A 19,629-nucleotide genomic window follows, 5' to 3' on the forward strand; every position below is an offset into this window, starting at 1 on the left:
CGGTGTGTCTTTACTCCATGCATCTCACCGTAAGTTTCTCTAGTGGGTATCAGGTAAAGTGAAGGCTGTTGGTGCCTTGCCCAGGTTCCATTTTCCTGGATGTTGCACTCATCAGACAGGTGTTGTGAGTGATGTCAGCTGCTTCCTTCTTGAAACAATTAACTTCAGCCAAATAGAAACCCCCTAGCTTAGGGGGCTATGCTCATCCTAGCTATAGATCACAAACAATGACTAAATGGCATGAGGGTATTGGTCAGGCTCCAGGTATTGGAATAAACTAGAAAAAAAATTCCTAGGAGTGGATATTTAGGCTGTTAGGTCAAGAAGGGAGCTGGATAGGGGAGAGTTTGTCAATACGGAGGTTTAGACAGAGCTCCGGGATGATTCTAACATGCTGCAAGATGGCTCTTGAAAGCAGCATCTCTCAGTAAATGAAGTAGAGATACCAGGCAAACTGTGGAAGAAGGAATTTGTGCTTCACGTCCCATGCCATTAGACTTTGTGCATCTAGAGGTCCCAATTTCTAGAGCAGGGCTGTTTCTACCAGGAGACATAGTAAGAGCCTTCCTGAACCTAAGGCTTTTGCTGCTTCCTGGTCACTTGGGACACCTCATGCCAGTAGGAAAGTAAGCAGAGAAAATAGTTACCGTACTGGCATGATGTTAGACCTAGTCATCATTAGGTGGTAGGGCTGCTGATAAATTACAGTGAGAAAAGGGATATATCAATATTTGACATTAAAGTGATTTACTAGGCTGTCTCTAGTTACCTTACGGCCAGTGGAAAGTGTAACTAGGCAAGTTCCATCACTGCAGCTTGATATATGGATATGGTAACATAGGCCTCAAGATGAGTGATGCGGGTCTGCATTTACCCAACAAGCAAGTCACCTAGCACTAGCCAAAGGGGAAAGGAATATAGAATGTGTCATGGAGGAGGGAGATGCTGAATATCAGGTATAATCTCAGGACCAACTAAAGCATTAGGAACTCTAGTTCAACCTACTAACTCTCCTCTGAAAAATTTCCCCAGGAATTATGAGGAATTATAGTCCTGGAGAATCTGTGCCTAGACACTGTGAACTTAATATGAGAAGCTCATTGACAAACGGACTACAGTGGATACAGCTAGTGTTCTGACCAGCTCCTTTTTACCATCCAGTTCACCCACCTCCCAGGGGATGTGAGGGTTGGCTGACAACAATGAACAGGTTCCCCTTTTCCATAAAATTGCCCTTGGCTAAATAAGAGCCACCTTGGCCTTTTGGATATGCTCTTCTTATCCCTCCCCTATCAAGATAGGATTGTGAGATTATGATCTCAAGAGCTGTTCCAGAGCTCTGTTGTGAGCTCTGACTAAAACTAGTCTCCACCTGAGAACACATTCTTTCTTGTTTGCCTTTTTAAAATTTTACTCAAATTTGCATTCCTAATTCTTCTTCTCTTGAGAGTAATTTCTTAATAAATCATTTGAACAAGAATTCTCACCCAAGGCTTTGCTTTTAGGGAAACATCTGTAAGACATGGGCCACTAATTTTTATTTGCTTAGGGTGCTCCAAATAACCTTTATATTTGCATTGTATTGATTTTTATTAGTTAGTTTAAAAAAATATATAACAAACCAATCCCTATTTCTCTGAATTTCTGAATTCCTTATATCATCAAAATGAACAAAAACACAGACTTAGAGAATCAGATACTGTGGATATTCAATTTTTTTAAAACCCTCAAATTACTTACTGTTTTCTCTTAGAACATACCTGCATGGATTAAAGGTTTTGTACTATTTGATGATGCTCCCCTTTTGCACAACACATGTCCCCTTATGGAGAGAAAATTTGCGCGGCTCAGAAGCTAAGGAACCATTAAAGTTAAGGTTGTTCAAACTCATTTCCTTGGGCTCCTAAGTGGGAAGCAGTGGTTGCAAGCCATCCGCTGTTGAGCTGTAAACAAACCTCTTCGTTTCCCTACATTTAGATACAGTATGTCTTAACATTTCTGGAGCATGTTAGGAGTGTGGCTAAATTCTTTCCATAACCTGCTTGTGATAGTAGTGTGCAAACACTTGAAAGAAGCTGGTATTAATACTGAATATGTATCTACTTAAGTTTTTCAAGGTTATACCCACAAAAAAGTATTCAACATTTATTCTGCCAACCTCAAAGCTTTCTCTGGAGACTCCATGCAGACCACAATCAACTCTTGTTCTTTTATCTTTGCATTCAAGCCACAAAGGCAGAACTACAGCAAGTTTTATCAGTAGAGATTGGTGAGATAGGCTTATAAAATTACTGAAAAATTTAAAGTGACTTAGTATGTTCCACACAAATTGACAAGGTTCTCACTTTATCTGAATCTGTACCTTCTATCAATCCATGGGAAAGGAAACTTGAGGTAGGGTGGAACTGAGGCGGGGTCACAGAGCTGTGAAATGAGTTGGACCCAGGGACCTGCAAAACCCAGCTGCACCAGGCTAGGACCCTAGGCTCTTTGGGAGATTGTTCTAAGCATTCACCATTGTTTCCAGCACAAATGAGTGATTACATGGTAGTGTGTTACTTGGGGATTACATGAGTATACTCGTATTAGTGACAAGAGTTGGGAAATTTTGCCTGGAATTTAAACAGAGTCCTTCTTTTGATGCCTTATCTCCCTTCCCAAAGGTTGAGTGTGGAGGTTCTCAATTCCCACTGACTGTTTCTCTAAAACTTTTGCACCACAAGCTTGGTGCTGAGTCACCACTCTTGTAAACCTATTTTGAGTTAAAAATGTGCTGTGTTCTCAGCTTCTTTTCCACCTAAGTTAATTGCAGTATGTGAGAAATTTAAAAAGGCGCTCAAGTTAATTATGTCCCTGATTTTGATTTACAGATCTTGGCAATAAATGCTTCCTTACAATACTTCTTTGAACTACACTGGTTTTCTGGTCAAGTTCCTTGGTCCCCTCTGCACTGTGCACAGTTTTATAAATCCCATTACTTAATTCAAAATCTTTAAGCACTCTACCAGAATGGGTCATGAAAACTTGACATATGTATATTTACTACATCCCACTCTTCCAAAGACTTATTCTAAAACCAGTAACAAATCATGTACCAATCTTGATACATCCTTGACTTTCAATTCATACAGTACTTTCAAAAAAATGTCCTGGAAACTCTCTAGAACTTGAAGCGTAGCAGAATATGCCAGCGCAAATATGACTGTAGGAGATCTGGACATGCCACCCCCAAATACACCACCTTGCTATGTTGATTATTTTGAGCTGTAGGCACTTGAAAAGTAAGTGAAGGGAGAGGGCTTCTCTGTATTGCCTTTATCTGCCTAAAGGCATATCCATCAAAAGGAACTCAACTGCCATAAATCCACTCCCTGGGATTTTCATCAACCAGGGAAGACTGACTCATCATTGGAGAGGAGATTACATCTCGATACCACACTCAAAGAAGCTTTGTCACAAACTACCATTCCTCCCATCTATTCTTCTAAGGGCCCTTTCATGTTTCTTAAAAACTATTTATTCTCCCCTAAGAAGCCTACAAATCCTCTCCCCTTTCCCTATTAATGTGGTATTTAAGCCTAAATTCTAAGCCACCCCTTTCAGTTAGTCATTTTCCCCTGGGTATCTCCCATGTATACATGAGGTACACATGTTAATAAACTTGTTTGTTTTTCTCTTATTAACAGTCTTTTATTACAGGGGTCTCAGATAAAAACTCAAAAGAATAGAGGGAAAATTATCTGCCCCCCACAAGTCTATGTGTTGTTTCCCAATTTCACACTTAAAACATTTGCCTAATACATTTTTCATGGTTCAAAATTTTTCATGGTCCAAATGTCTGCCTCTCTTCAAAAACTCAAAAACACTCTAGCTTTTAGGACCTGAGATAACAAAGAACACAGGGGCTTCAGATTGATTTGAGGCTGGTGATTTCAAGTGATCTGGTCCATCTCCCTTTCTGCCACACCACTAGTGGATATGCCTGGTACTGATTCTGACAGCAATTTATCTTTTTAAAAAAAAATGTTTAAGAATCCTTGCCAAACAACTTGGACTTTCAAAACACTGCACAGGTGACATCTCCTGTAGGAAGTTTTGGAAGGAAACCAACAAAGTAACCTTCCAGCATAGCATAATTCTGGTTCTCTGGTTAAAGTATCAATATTTATCACAAATATAGTTCTCACAAAATGACTCTAGTTGTTAAATCATTACTAAGCATACTGTGTTCTTTACTTGAAAGAATATTTTGTTTCAGTTGAAATAAAGCTGATATACATTATTATGTTAGTTTCAGAAAGTATTTTCTAAATTAAATTATAATTTGTGCTAAGACCATTTTTCTTCATTGGCACATTCCATTAACAATTTAAATGATATGATGGAATGTTCCTTCCAACAGAAATAAAGAATATTTTGATGTAGAAATAGATATAGATTTAGACTTAGATATACACCATGTTGAACAATCTTGGATAGTAGCATCTGCTTCTCTGTTACAGGTTATTCTAGCATTTTTGCCCCTATCAGAGAAAGAAGAGAATTAAAGTCCATAATCATATGATCAAATCAGCCAGGGAAACTGACATATACAGATAGACCTTCACTTCGTGTTTGTCACTGAGGGGTAGACATATGAAAGTGGTTTTCTCGTCTATTAACTTTTATCCAAAATGTACAGGATTTTAGTTTTAAATAGCTGGAGCACTTTCTATGGTCACTCACTGACTGTTTGTAGTCACTTTCGTCATAGAATCTGTCCTGTAACTCATCCTTTTAGCTGCTTCTTCCCATTAGGTCTTATACTTGGTTTGTGCTTTGGATTATTGATTAGTACTGTGTACAGTTCTGTTATTGGATAGGATCCAGAGTGTGTGTGTGTGTGTGTGTGTGTGTGTGTGTGTGTGTGTTAGGGCAAAGTTGGGATGGCAGTGGGGGTAGAGGGACAATTGCATCCTGTGATGGAACAGGGAAGATAAGAGAGTCTTATGGTGATTTGATTTATTCTTAGGGTCTATGTAAAAAAGGTATTAAGCACTGGCAAGGTTAAATCCTGCATGAATAATCCTAGATTATTTCTAGTATATATTTATACTAAAATAACTTTTCCATATTATGTTGCAATATAATATGGAATATAATTTATAATATAAAAGCCATTCTCTGTATCTTAGCCTTGTTTTTTTTTTTTTTGCGGTACGCGGGCCTCTCACTGTTGTGGCCTCTCCCGTTGCGGGCCACAGGCTCCGGACGCGCAGGCTCAGCGGCCATGGCTCACGGTCCCAGCCGCTCCGCTGCATGTGGGATCTTCCCGGACCGGGGCACAAACCCGTGTCCCCTGCATCGGCAGGCGGACTCTCAACCAGTGCGCCACCAGGGAAGCCCCCTTAGCCTTGTTTTGATGTAGTCTTTCATACTACATTGACCATTGCCTGCTGAAATGATGGAAGACATTAATTTAATAGAATGGTTATTCTATGCTCCTTAGAAAATATTCATTAATGACATTCTTATCAAAAGAGTGTGTCAAGTTAGAAACCTATCTAAAATTATCTTAAGAATATAGGACAGACAGTTATATTTTACAACCAGGAAGGAATCAAGAATCACGTGGACTATTTGACACTGCCAGGGAGAAAGATCTTGAATGGAATAATACGATGGGTGCCTCAGACCAGAGGCACAAGGGTCTGGGTTGGATGGGGATTGTGGCAAATGAGAGAGAAGAGAGTTTGCCAAAGGGAGAGTGAACAGAATCAATGAAATATAGCTCTCCTTTTGCAACCCTGTTTATGCTTTCTTTTTGTGAGGTCAATCATAGTGCATACAAGGAAAGAATTAAAGAAGGGAAAAAATCTGTATTTATGTTTAGCTTACTTATTCTCATGCCTAACATAGTAACTATTGGTGTCTATTGGGGACTGAATATTTGTATTCCTCCAAAATTCTTATGTTGGAATCCCATTCCCCAATGTGATTGTATTAGGAGATGAAGCCTTTGGGTGGGGATTAGTGTCATGAAGGTGGATCCCTCATGAACAGGAGTAGTGTCCTTATAAAGGAGGCACCCAGAGAACTCTCTCCTTTCTTCCTCAGTCATATGAGGATATCACTAGAAGACTGCGGTCTATGAACCAGGAAGCAGGCGCTCACCAGACACCAAATCTGCTAGTGCCTTGATCTTGGACCTCCCAAGCCTCCAGAACTATGAGAAAGACCTGTTTGTTGTGTAAGCCACTCAGTCTATGGTGTTTTTTATAGCAGCCCCAAAAGACTAAGACAGTGTATAATATTTGTAAGTTACTTGAGACCAGGGGCTTTATTTTGATTACTGCTATCTTGCCTTCACCTACAGCAGTGCTTGGCACTTAGATATTATTCAATAAATACTTGTTGAGTGTGTGAGAATGAATGAGTGCATTACGTACTTAAAACATTTCATATATGTATGAAGAAAGGAAGTTACCTCTAACAGACTCACAGGTTCTCTACACTTAAAAGGCCCATCTGAAAATAAAAAGATATACAATCTGGCAGTATTTTCTCACTAGCTCCTAACTAAGCTTTACACTATTCAATAGAAATAAGTATAGATAAAAACTCTTCTGTCTCTTGTACATGCAGCCAGAATATTACCTTGAAACACTTTTCTAAGTATAAGAAATGGTGAAAGTTCTGATAGAAAGGAGGGAAATAACATATGTTCTGAAGTAAGACTGCTTGGGCTCAAATTCTGGATTCACTGTTTAATAGTTTTGTAACCTTGGGCAAGAGCACACTAACAAACTAACCTTTAGTTAATGAAAATGCAAACTACTAATTATTCCTTCGTGTTGCTATATTCTTAAGATTCTCTAAACAATATTCGCCAAACTTTCAAGATCAGGTATTCCCATCATATTTTGAGCATGAACCCCAATATATGTACCTGTATTTAGTTTCACATTGTGTCTATTTGCAACTGTACTCGCATATTGTCGACATCTTAAAACATGCAGAAAATTAGAAATATAAAAATAGGTGACAAAGACAAAATATACAAAATATACAATTTTATTTATTTATTTATTCTTAACATCTTTATTGGAGTATAATTGCTTTACAATGGTGTGTTAGTTTCTGCTTTATAACAAAATAAATCATCTATACATATACATATATCCCCATATCTCCCCTTGAGTCTTCCTCCCACCCTCCCTATCCCACCCCTCTAGGTGGTCACAAAGCACCAGGCTGATCTCCCTGTGCAACACGGCTGCTTCCCACTAGCTATCTATTTTACATTTGGTAGTGTATACATGTCCATGCCACTCTCTCACTTTGTCCCAGCTTACCCTTCCCCCTCCCTGTGTCCTCAAGTCCATTCTCTACGTCCGAATCTTTATTCCTGTCCTGCCCCTAGGTTTTTCAGAACAATTTTTTTTTTTAGATCCCATATATATGTGTTAGCATATGGTATTTGTTTTTCTCTTTCTGACTTCACTCTGTATGACAGACTCTAGGTCCATCCACCTCACTACAAATAACTCAATTTCGTTTCTTTTTATGGCTGAATAATATTCCATTGTATATATGTGCCACATCTTCTTTATCCATTCATTTGTTGATGGACACTTAGGTTGCTTCCATGTCCTGGCTACTGTAAATAGAGCTGCAGTGAACATTTTGGTACATGACTCTTTTTGAATTATGGTTTTCTCAGGGTATATGCCCAGTAGTGGGATTGCTGGGTCGTATGGTAGTTCTATTTTTAGTTTGTAAGGAACCTGCATACTGTTCTCATAGTGGCTGTATCAATTTACATTCCCACCAACAGTGCAAGAGGGCTCCCTTTTCTCCACACTCTCTCCAGCATTTATTGTTTGTAAATTTTTGATGATGGCCATTCTGACTGGTGTGAGGTGATACCTCATTGTACTTTTTTTTTTTTTTTTTTTTTTTTTGCGGTACGCGGGCCTCTCACTGCTGTGGCCTCTCCCGTTGCGGAGCACAGGATCCGGACGCGCAGGCCCAGCGGCCATGGCCCACGGGCCCAGCTGCTCCACAGCATGTGGGATCTTCCCGGACCGGGGCAAGAACCCGTGTCCCCTGCATCGGCAGGCGGACTCCCAACCACTGCACCACCAGGGAAGCCCTTATTGTACTTTTGATTTGCATTTCTCTAATGATTAGTGATGCTGAGCATCCTTTCATGTGTTTGTTGGCAGTCTGTATGTCTTCTTTGGAGAAATGCCTATTTAGGTCTTCTGCCCATTTTTGGATTGGGTTGTTTGTTTTTTTGTTATTGAGCTGCATGAGCTGCTTGTAAGTTTTGGAGATTAATCCTTTGTCAGTTGCTTCATTTGCAAATATTTTCTCCCATTCTGAGGGTTGTCTTTTGGTCTTGTTTATAGTTTCCTTTGCTGTGCAAAAGCTTTGACATTTCATTAGGTCCCATTTGTTTATTTTTGTTTTTATTTCCATTTCTCTAGGAGGTGGGTCAAAAAGGATCTTGCTGTGATTTATGTCATAGAGTGTTCTGCCTATGTTTTCCTCTAAGAGTTTGATAGTTTCTGGCCTTACATTTAGATCTTTAATCCATTTTGAGTTTATTTTTGTGTATGGTGTTAGGGAGTGTTCTAATTTCATTCTTTTACACGTAGCTGCCCAGTTTTCCCAGCACCATTTATTGAAGCGGCTGTCTTTTCTCCATTGTATATTCTTGCCTCCTTTATCAAGAATAAGGTGACCATACGCACGTGGGTTTATCTCTGGCTTTCTATCCTGTTCCATTGATCTATATTTCTGTTTTTGTGCCAGTACCATATTGTCTTGATTACTGTAGCTTTGTAGTATAGTCTGAAGTCGGGCAGCCTGATTCCTCCAGCTCCAGTTTTCTTTCTCAAGATTGCTTTGGCAATATCCTATTTTAAATGATTATAATGGTACAAAAATATTTTTCCTCTCAGTACAAATATGAATAGTAAGAATACAGTTTTGTGAGAATGATGTGATTGAATGTTATATTTAATTAAATCTTCATGGATATTAGTCCCTAGTGACTGAAAAAGTGCTAATATCAGGAAAAGAAGTATCAGCTCTGTCATTTTCTTATTGCTCCCTTCTTCATACTTGCCTTATCAGGATTATATACAATTTTATTGAAGGGATATTTTTATGCTACTTACCTATTTTTTAAGGGTTAGTACAGTTTACATAAAATAATATTATCTATGGATACATTTAAGTGGGGACAGAAATGTTTCAATACTTAGCAAAATGCTATAAAAGACCAAAATGTAAAAATGACATCTTCAACACATCAGGAGGCTCTGGAGGTATTAGGAATGTGGAACCATATGAGAATCTGACCTGCAGAGCTGTTGAAGGTGTCAGCAGTGATCCATACATTAAAGAGTATAAAAGACTAATTGTTTCTCATTTTAGGTAAAATTAAATATAAACAGAACGTGTTTCCCCACTCCAGTCAATGTTGTTTATATTTGACTTGGAGACCATTGCTCTACTAGGCATAAATATTCCTCTTCCTGCCCTTCTGTCATGGCATACTTTATTATTAATATATTAAACTAACACTAAAAAGAAGCAGGTAATTCTTCCACACGAAATAACATTACTGCAACATAGATCTTTGGAATGTAAATCTCAGAAAATAACATTGGAAATGCACGTACAAGTTAATCTTGTGAGCCTTCATGCAGATTTAATTCTGTGATTATAAGTGGAAATGTCTTTTATTATAGCTGGAGGAGTGATCAACCTAACCCCAATAGGTGAACACAAAATCTACTGAACTGTGCAACTATTGAAAATAATGATCTGAAATGTATTTTCTTTCCAGTAAAAATGAAAGTTATTTAGGGAAGTAAAATATAAAATTGCGTGTAATTTTTCTACCGTCTTCATATTTTCCTACAGCTTCAAACGGTAGCATTTACAGGGCTTCCTGGTGACTCCTTCAAGTTGGCTCATGATTGTTACATAAAACTGCACTTAAAACAATGTCTATTATTTAAGGCAATATAATTTGGGGCAAATATTTTTAACTTCCCTAGACCTTGATTTCCTAGCTAGTAAGATAAGAATACAAAAAAGAAGCTATTCATACCAAGTATGAACTAAGAGAGATAACACATATAAATAACCTGGCACAGTTCCTGAACTCTAACTGCCTTGTCTTCTTGAAGGTTCTGACACTATCTGTATCTGTTTTGGGTCTGTTTGCCATAGACCTGTTTCTTGTCCTTTCCCTGCTCTGCTCTGTGTGGCAGGATGCTGACCTTTACATGCTGTTTCTCAGGCTCCTGTATCACCAAGTATCCAGCAGGGTCTAGTCAATGGGAGATACTCTGGGAAGACTGGAAGGCGGAAGAAGGAAGACTCACCCCCTCCCTATGCCTCAGGCTGTGGGTCCTGCAATTACCACAGCTCTTTCAATGGCCTCAAGTACCCCCTGGAGAGGCTTCTCTGGTTCCAGCTGCTGCTGTGTGAATCCAACCCATGGGCTCCAGTAGCCTACTTCCCACTGTCCTCTGACCTTGGGGTGGCAGTAGCTTTCTGTAGCAGCTAATCAGAGTTGCCTCACTGTGCTGCATTTAGCTTCTCTGCTCTCTTATCATTGGTGTAAGAAAATCCTTAGGTTGAAGTCCCTCTTTCTTAAAATCTCAAATACTTTCTGCTTTCAAGTTAGTCCTAGTATTAGTTTTCTATTGCTATATGCCAAATCACTCAAATTCAGCAGCTTAAAAGAACATCCATTTATTATTTTACAGTTAGTCAAAATTCCATGTGGGCTCAATTGGGTTCCCTGCTTATGATCCCACAGGGCTGAAACCAAGGTGCTGGGGCTGGGGTCTTACCTGGATACTCTGGGAAGAACCTGCTTCCAAATTTATTTCATATCCTTGGCAGAATTCAGTTACTCACAGTTATAGACCTTCCTTTCATTATCATCTGGGGCTGCTCTCAGTCTTGGCTTCCCTCACCACCTGGGCCCTCCATCTCAAGGATGGAAAATGTTAGTTCTTCACATCCAATTCCTCTCATACTCTGGAAACATCTGAGGTCCTCTTTGCCCATAGCTGGAGAAAATTATCCTCCCTTAAAGGGCTTATGTGATTAAATTAAGCCCGCTGGGATAATCTTTCTATTTTAAGGTCAACTGATTAGTAACATTAATTGCATCTGCAAAATTCCTTTTGCCTCATAAGGTAATTTAATCAGGGAAACAACACTGGGGAAAAGGACATCATAGAATTCTGCCTTCCACAGACCTTAAATGAGCCATCACTTCTGGCGTTTGCCAGGTTTGTGTCCTTGAGCCAATAATTTAACCTCCAAGGGCCTTAGATTCTTCATTATAAAATGTTTATAAATAAGAGAGACGATCTGATTGCTGACATCTGGTTCTACAATACTATTGTCAACATTATTTGGGCCAGCAGGAAAAGTAATGTAGGGCTTGCTATCTTCTCTTGTGTCCCTTTCAAGGAGAAGCATTTTGATATCATTTTGAAAAGAGGAGAATTTTGTTCTACTAGAAACAGTTCTTAGGTATGGTCACAATGGAAAATGTTTATATTTAAATTGTATTAACTTCCATATTTACAGGTGAGTTGCTCCTTCTTCTTTTGGTGTTGTCAGTGCTGCTGGAAGTTCTGACATGAATCATTCAGCCCCCCATGTCAGCCTTTGGGGTGGTGCTTTGATGTGATGGTGAACTGGAGACTATAGAAGGGTGGATCTCAGGGGAATGGTTAGAGGAGACTCAGTCTCAGATGACAGTGCCAGCCCTGGGGATCTCAGGCATGCCACATAACATCTCTGAACTTCAGCTGTATCATTTGTAAAATGAAGAAATTCGAATTGGGGGGTCTTAGGGTCCTGTAAGTTTTAACAATGAATGATCTTCCTCCATCTTAAATCCTTGGCTGTAATAAAACATAGTGACCATAGGTATAATGAAATAATAAGTTTATTAAATTCTCAGGTAAAAAGAAAGCTGACTACTTTAAGCAGAATCATTTGGAAAATTATTATTATTTTTTAAATGAGCTGATTTATTTATTTCATTTATTTATTTTGGTTGTACCAGGTCTTAGTTGTGGCAGGCAGGCTCCTTAGTTGTGGCTCCCGGGCTCCTTAGTTGCAGCTCACCAGCTCCTTAGTTGCGGCACGTGTGCTCTTTAGTTGTGGCATGCATGTGGGATCTAGTTCCCTGACCAGGGATTGAACCCTCATCCCCTGCACTGGAAGGCGGATTCTTAAGCACTGTGCCACCAGGGAAGTCCCTGGAAAATTATTTTTATTAAATAATTTCAGTGTATAGTTTTGGATGTTATCATTCTTTTTTTTTTCATAGATCTAGTCTTTCTAGATTTTAAAAAAAACATATAGTAACACACCACCAAATGGTAGTCATGTAATGCCCTCTTCTGGCTAAAGATCAAAGTGTAACCTTTCTCTGCTATGGCAGTATCTGAAAATTTGCGTGTTCTTAGTTATTTTCTATACATTTACTTTTGAGTATCTGTTTCAACAATTTTTAGTCTGTTTAGTCCTTACTAACTTGAAAAATAAATGTTTTGTTAATAATGTATGCATTTGCCTGCTTAGCAACTCAATTTAATATACATAGGCAACCTAAAATAATTTCTTAAAAATCTTGGACTATAATCTGTCTAGTTGGGATATCTTTACTGAAAAAATTAATCAACTTAACCAGACCCACATTTTACATTGCATTCCTAAAAGACAAAGTCATAGACAACTTCTAAAAACAACATGATATTTTTATAGTTAAGTTTTTCAATATATTTGAGTTTCTGCCTCTAGATTTGTGTGGGAGTTGGCTAAATGATTTGTGCTGCTCCCTAATCAAGGCAAACTCTCTGTGATATTATTGTACCATTGCTTTTCTTATAGCTTTCACTATCTAAAATGCGACTATTGACCCTTAGGGCCACATCAGAATCACCTGGAGGTATGAGGGGGCGACTGAAGTTTCTCCGTTGATGAAATGTGTGGTAGTCTTCAGAAGTGTTGGGACACTTTTAAAGCATATATATATAAATACAAATATATATAATTTAGTATCTAAATGTGGGCTTTTGAGGGTGAAAGAATCATTAACAATTATACCAGGATATTAGCCTAAACTAGGGCTACTGAAGGTGAGGCAGAAGTGGGGTCACTGTATTTATATTTTTAAATTATCAGTTGGAATAATAGGAAGCTGAGAATCATTGCTGAAATTCTGTTTTTACCTTTATTTTCAATGGTGTTCCTCATCTTCAATTTACGATTTCTGTTGTACGGCACGTAGAGAGCACATTAAACACTATATTCTCCTTGGAGCCAGATGGCCTAGTTTCAAACTCTGACAAATTTCTTAATTTTGCTGTGCCTTCATTTCCCCAACTGTATGTGGGAATAATAATAATACTTACCTTATATGGTTGTTAGAAGGATTAGAGAGTTGACAATCAGTAAATATGTGGTTAACATTTAGAATAGTACCTGGAGCATAGTAAACCCTATTATTAATAATAAAATTATTAGTGTCTATGAATGAATGATAATACATTTGAATTTTTAAAAAGTATGAGCTTTTCAGGTTTGCATTTATTTCAGGAAAGCACTTTGATAGGCAGCCTCTAAGACGGCCCCCAGTGATCCCTGCCAGCTGGTATTCACGTTGCAGTGTAATTCCCTTCCCTTGAGTGCACACTGGACCCATTTCTAATGAATAGAAAAGACAGTGAAAGTGGTGGGATGTCTCTTCTGAGATTAGGTCACAAAAAGACTGTGACTTGCATTTTGCTCTTGCTCTCTCACTGTTTCTCCTCCTCTCCTGGATCTTCTGCCCTGAGAGAGAAACAAGATGGCACACTGTGCGCAGCCATATGGAGAGGCCCACGTGGTAAGGAATTGCCTCTGGCCAAAAGTCAGCGAGGACCTGAGGCCTGACAATAGCCATTTCCAGTAGCCAAGTGTAATTTACAGATAGTAAAGAATCAAAATAAATAGTAGGAAAATGTGATTTCTTCAGTTTCCTTACCCCCCGCCAAAAAACTAAATACTCCATCTTTGTCCATAAATAAATCATCAGAATTTCCAAATTAAGAATAGCTCAGGTTGTGTTTTGAAATGAGGTGATATTTAAGTATAAATAAAGCCTTGATAGGAATTCGAGTATGGAAATTAAACTGAATGCATTTGGAGACTAAGCATATAATCCTACAGTTTCATGTCAATTTTACCACTTGATGGAGCTATAATGCCAGATAACACTTCAAACACTGTAGTGTTTACAAGGAAGCAATCTTTTTGAGAAATATAGATAGAATGTATAATCCTAGTCATTAGTTGTAAGTGTTCATTCTAATCATTACTCTTCATCCTTGACAAGCAACTTTTGTAACGTGTCAAAGAGAAAATTTTATATAATCCCGGGCTGTTAGTAGCAGATAACTTGCTTATTTTTAATTTAGAAAATTTGAGGAGGGTATTCCTTGGAAAATACTTAAATATTTGTACTAGGAAAGATATAATCTAATAAAAATTTAAAGATGAACATTAGGTCTTCTAGATGTCATTGTTTGGAGATTACATGAGAAGGAAAAGTGAACCTTCTTGGAAAGCCAGGCTTATGGAAGATTCCTGAGTCAGGCAGTGGTAGAGGAAGACTGATTTTTGCAAAGAAGAAAGAAGACAAAGTGTGGAAGTGTTGGTCATAAGCAAACATAAAAGATGCACAAAAGAACCATAATCTAATCCTTATAGCCTCTTTTCCCTATTCTATTTTATTCGGTAAATGCAGGTTTGAAATCCTTTATCTGAAAACTTTGGGGCTGACAACACTTTAGAATTAAAAGCTTTTCATATTTTAAAAAAGGAATACAGTATTTATACCATATAGTACATGACATTTCCAGCCATGTCTGAGGTGTCGCTCTTAAATAAACATGCAGTCTCAGGCTAGGTTCTACAGGAATCAGACTTTGAGACAGAGGTTCAGGGAAGGACATTTATCATTCCTTGGCGTGACCCAGACCACCATCCTTGAGGTTTCTGAGCCCCAGGTCACCACGCTTTTCTCAGAAAAATATTACTAAACTTTTCCACTAACCACCAAAACTTGGGAAGGGGACACCAAGACGTGCCCCAATGATCATCTGAATATCAGATATATTGTTCCCTGCCCCCTTTGTATCACTTCTACTGGTGAAAAACGGTCAATTACTCCTACCAGTGTGCTAACTCCACTCACATTCTGGTCATTTGCAAGAGGAACATGACGTGTCTAGGAGGCAACCCTTAGCTGATAGTTCAGTAAGGGCTCTTGCTGTGTCCTAGTGGAAATGTTTCTTTTTGATGGAAGAGCGCCCAGAGTGGCAGGGATGGGAAGCACAAATTTGCCAGGTGAGTCACTGAGAGTGATGATAAGTGGGGTTAATCCTACTTCTGCATTTTGGTTTCTGGACTTATACATTCTACTTACTGGAGACACACCATCATATAAAGGCCTTTGAATTAAAGTGGACACTAAGTCCTGAAGGAATGGAGTCATTGTAAAGTATCTTCTCTGACCTTCAGCTTAGCCTTCAGCAGGCTATTCCATTTCTGTATCTGGCCAGAAGCTTCTGGATGGCACTGTGTGTAATATGTCTGGTGAATCATGTCATGGGCCATCTACAAACCCCCTTTTCTATAGAATGGTTCCTTTGATCTGACATAATATTACATGGAGTCTTGTAGTGATGAATCATGTTTTATAGACCCTAGGACAATGGTGCTAGGGTCTAGGACAATGGTGCTAGACCCTAGGTATCATGGGTAGGAAAAACGATTCCATAACTGTAATATGTGTCTGTTCTTATCAAAATGAATCACTATACCTTACAAGACAGAAGGAGTCCAATGTATTCAGCTGGCCTCCCGTGACCACTTGGTGACATGTGAACAGATCAGCAATGGTCTCTATTGCTGGCACATTGGACATTTTGTGGCTTTGGCAAGTAGGAGCCCACATGGTTGCATAGCCTCCAACTCTGTCATCATGGAAACTTCTTTTCTGTGTCCACTGGGTCAGCACCAGGGTGGCTGATGCCAGAGGCTGGCTTGTGTAAACTGGACAATTCAGTTTTATTTACCAGGATGTTTAGTTCTGCTTTCATGGTGGAGATCTCTGGTGGGCATTAACATGTGATATGAACATCTCCACAATGAGTGACCATTCTCAGATGCCCAATCCCATGTCTCTACCCAGAACTCTTTGGAACTGGTCTTTCAACACTTCTCTTTCCAGTCCCCTGATCAGCCAAGCCATTTCCCACTGTGTGTTATTCCATACATATTCTAAGCTTGCGCCACTTCTCTGTCCACACAAAATGGGTGAGCAGGGTACTGTCTGGACCTCTTCTCATTGAGATGACTTCATATCGTCTCTGTCTTACCCTGAATGAGGCTATAGTGCTGTTGCCACCTATTTCTGTCTTGAACCCACACCCCCAGCTTACCATTCATGAACCCAAACCCCTTCATAAGCTGTTTGTAAAGGATCTTCGTTGCAGCCATAGATGTGAGCTGAGGAAGAGGCACTGGGTGCGACAGTGATAGATGACATGAGGGTCATTATGATCAGTTGCATCCACCAGGCTTTTGATGGTTAAGCAACACCACTGGCCTTTATTGTTTGGGGACTTTATTCATTTCTACTGTTACCAGTGAGCTTAGTCTTATAGCACGTTCTCCTGCCCCAGCCCGCAGAAAAGAGCCACCACCTGCGTTCTTAGTAATGTGGGTGCTCTTCTCACCACTGTAATCCTTACTGTATTGGAAAATCACGTGACATCTGGGCTCTTTAATTTATTGGCTTTATTAATAATAATTGAAACTATACTGTCGTCATGTCAGTTCAAGTAAATTTCTGCTGCCAAATGAATTTGCAAAAAAATAACGGTTGGATGTCAGAAATCTTTGGATTTTGGATTGTGGATAAGAGATTGTCAGATGGACAGAGAAAGTAGCAGAGACTCCTCTCTATGGGATTCTTATGACAACCTTTTATAGGCAAGATGTCACAGTCCTGTACCAAGAGACAGCAATGTATCAGTGCTACTTTTTGTTCTCCACATGTGCCCCTTCTCCTGTGTCCATCCACATGCCTCTACCTCAGACCTCCTTGAACCTGATCTTTTAATCTTTCTCTTTCCAGGCTTCTGATCAGCCAAGCCATTTGCCATTGCCCATGATTCCATATATGTAGTAAGCTTGGGCTTAGATATGTAGTGGGTGGTAATTCCGGAACATAGGGGAAGGGATGGAAGCAGAGTAGAGACTGGAGTCTCATGTCACAGCAGATCATACACCTGTGACTTGGGACCAATATGGGACCAGTATGGGACAGGAGGAGTAACACAACCATAGCAGTAAGTTAGAGGGAAGACTGAGAAAATCCTCTGTACCTGGTGGCCACTAGCTAACAACACAAATAATGGTTATAATGAAATAAAACCAAACATGAATTTGAGTTTCATTATTTTGGAATGCTTATCAAAGATGTGGTAGAAAAAAATTCCTAACAACTCTTCAGTGTTCATATTTGTAGATTGTTGTCACCTTAAACTCAGTTTACTTAAAATCAAAGAAAACAAACTTTGAGAAAAACAATGGGGCAGCATGCTAACATTTATGTTTCTAGCACTGATATATTTTTCTTAGTCTTAAATTTTGGAATCATCTGTAACTCATATCTCTTTAGATGCTACATTGAACCAATTCCTATCATTCTTCCCTTAAAAGGCATCTGATACTTATTCATTATGTTTTGTTTCCATCTCCGGCTTCTGACTGTAGAAACTTGTCTCACTTTTTCATTATGAACTGATATCTTAATTGAGCCTTCCCTATCTAATCAACCCTGCCTACCACTGCTAAATTAGTTTTCCTGAAAATCTATTTTCAGTACCTCATTTTTGGTCAAAAACTATTAAAAATACAAATAAAAGTTGTTTGTTAAATACCTTTAAAGAATTTTAAAAAGAAAGCCCCAAACTGAGAAAGTATTTTAGCAACACGTTTGAGGATGAGTGTTGAAACTAGGTACTATATATAAGGGATGCTTCCAACTTAGCAAAAGACAAAGTCTCCAAAGAAAAATGGGAAAACATCGTGATAATTCACAAATGAAGAAATATAAACCGACAATACACATGAAAAAAATGTGCAAGTTGATAATAATAAAAATACAAATCAAAATACAACTCACCTTTCTGCACTACCCATAGAGGGGTCCATGCAGCATTGTTCTGGGTTCCTATCATAAGGTAAATGGAAATTTTCACCATGTCCAGAGCCCTTGATATTCTGCTAATGAGGGAGGAGGATGTCCACAAATTCCTTGCAGCAGGAACCCACTTAGGTGGCAAAAACCTTGACTTCCAAATGGAACAGTACATCTACAAAAAAAAAAAAAAAGGCAGTGGCATCTACATCATAAATGTGAAGAGAAACTGGGAAAAGCTTAGAAGCCTTTGCTGGCAGCTTGTGCCATTGAAAACTCAGCTGATAGCGGTATCATATCCTCCAAGATTACTGGTGATAGAGCTGTGCTGAAGTTTGCTGCTGTCACTGGAGCCACTCCTACTGCTGGCCGCTTAACTCCTGGAATATTCACCAACCAAATCCAGGCAGCCTTCTGGGGGTCATGATTTCTGGTGGTTACTGATCCGAGGGTTGACCACCAGCCTCTCACAGAGGCATCTTATGTTAACCTGCCTACAGTCGCTCAGTATAACACAGACTGTCCTCTGCACTATGTGAAGGCTCTAGCAGGAAGGACAGAGACCATCCCCTATAACAACAAAGGGGCTCACTTAGTGAGTCTGATGTGGTAGATGCTGGCCAAGGAAGCTCTGCACATACGTGGCACCTTCTCCTGTGAACACCCATGGGAGGTCACACCTAATCTCTACTCCTTCAGAGGTCTGAAATAGACTGAAAAGGAAGATCAGGCTGCTTAAAAAGCTGTAACCAAGGAGGAATTTCAGGATGAATGAACTGCTCCAGCTCCCAAATTTACTGCTACTCAATCCCAGGTCCCAGGCTGGTCTGAAGGTTGGCAGGTGCTCTCTGTGCTATCCGGCAGTTCCCTACTGAAGAATGGAGAGCTCAGTCTGCCGCTGGAAGAGTGGTCTGTAGCTCCCACTGCTTGGGCCACTGACTAGATAGTGAATGGAAGCAGGTATTGCAAGAAAAGAAGTTCCCAGAGCATGATCAAGCTTCATTTTTAGCACAGGATAACCTTCCATTTCATGGCACACATATTACATTGTTAAAAAATAACAACCTGGCCTACTTGATTAAAACCATGGGAAAATGACCATGTTTATGGGGAGCAGCAACTTACCAAAAGCACCCTGGGGGCGACACACTGACCACTTTGGTGGGGGAAGGGGTACAGTTTCAAAGTGTGACCCATAAGGCATAGGGACAAGTTGTCAAATCTTTAACTTTTTAGTTGCATCTGGAATTTATACAAAACATTAAAAATGTACGTTCCCCTCTCTGTGTTTAATGTACTCTAATCATGATCAATTTGGGGGAGAGGTCCTCCTTTCAAATCAC

The 19,629-nt window shown here is 39.3% G+C and overlaps 1 pseudogene; it reads left to right on the plus strand.

Moving 5' to 3' along the window:
- The first annotated feature begins 18,348 nt into the window (after positions 1–18,348).
- Positions 18,349–19,229, plus strand: LOC115857340 (small ribosomal subunit protein uS2B-like; annotated as a pseudogene).
- Positions 19,230–19,629: the final 400 nt, after the last annotated feature.

The sequence above is a fragment of the Globicephala melas genome, chromosome 5, assembly GCF_963455315.2.
Source record: "Globicephala melas chromosome 5, mGloMel1.2, whole genome shotgun sequence".
Classification (NCBI taxonomy): Eukaryota; Metazoa; Chordata; class Mammalia; order Artiodactyla; family Delphinidae; genus Globicephala; species Globicephala melas.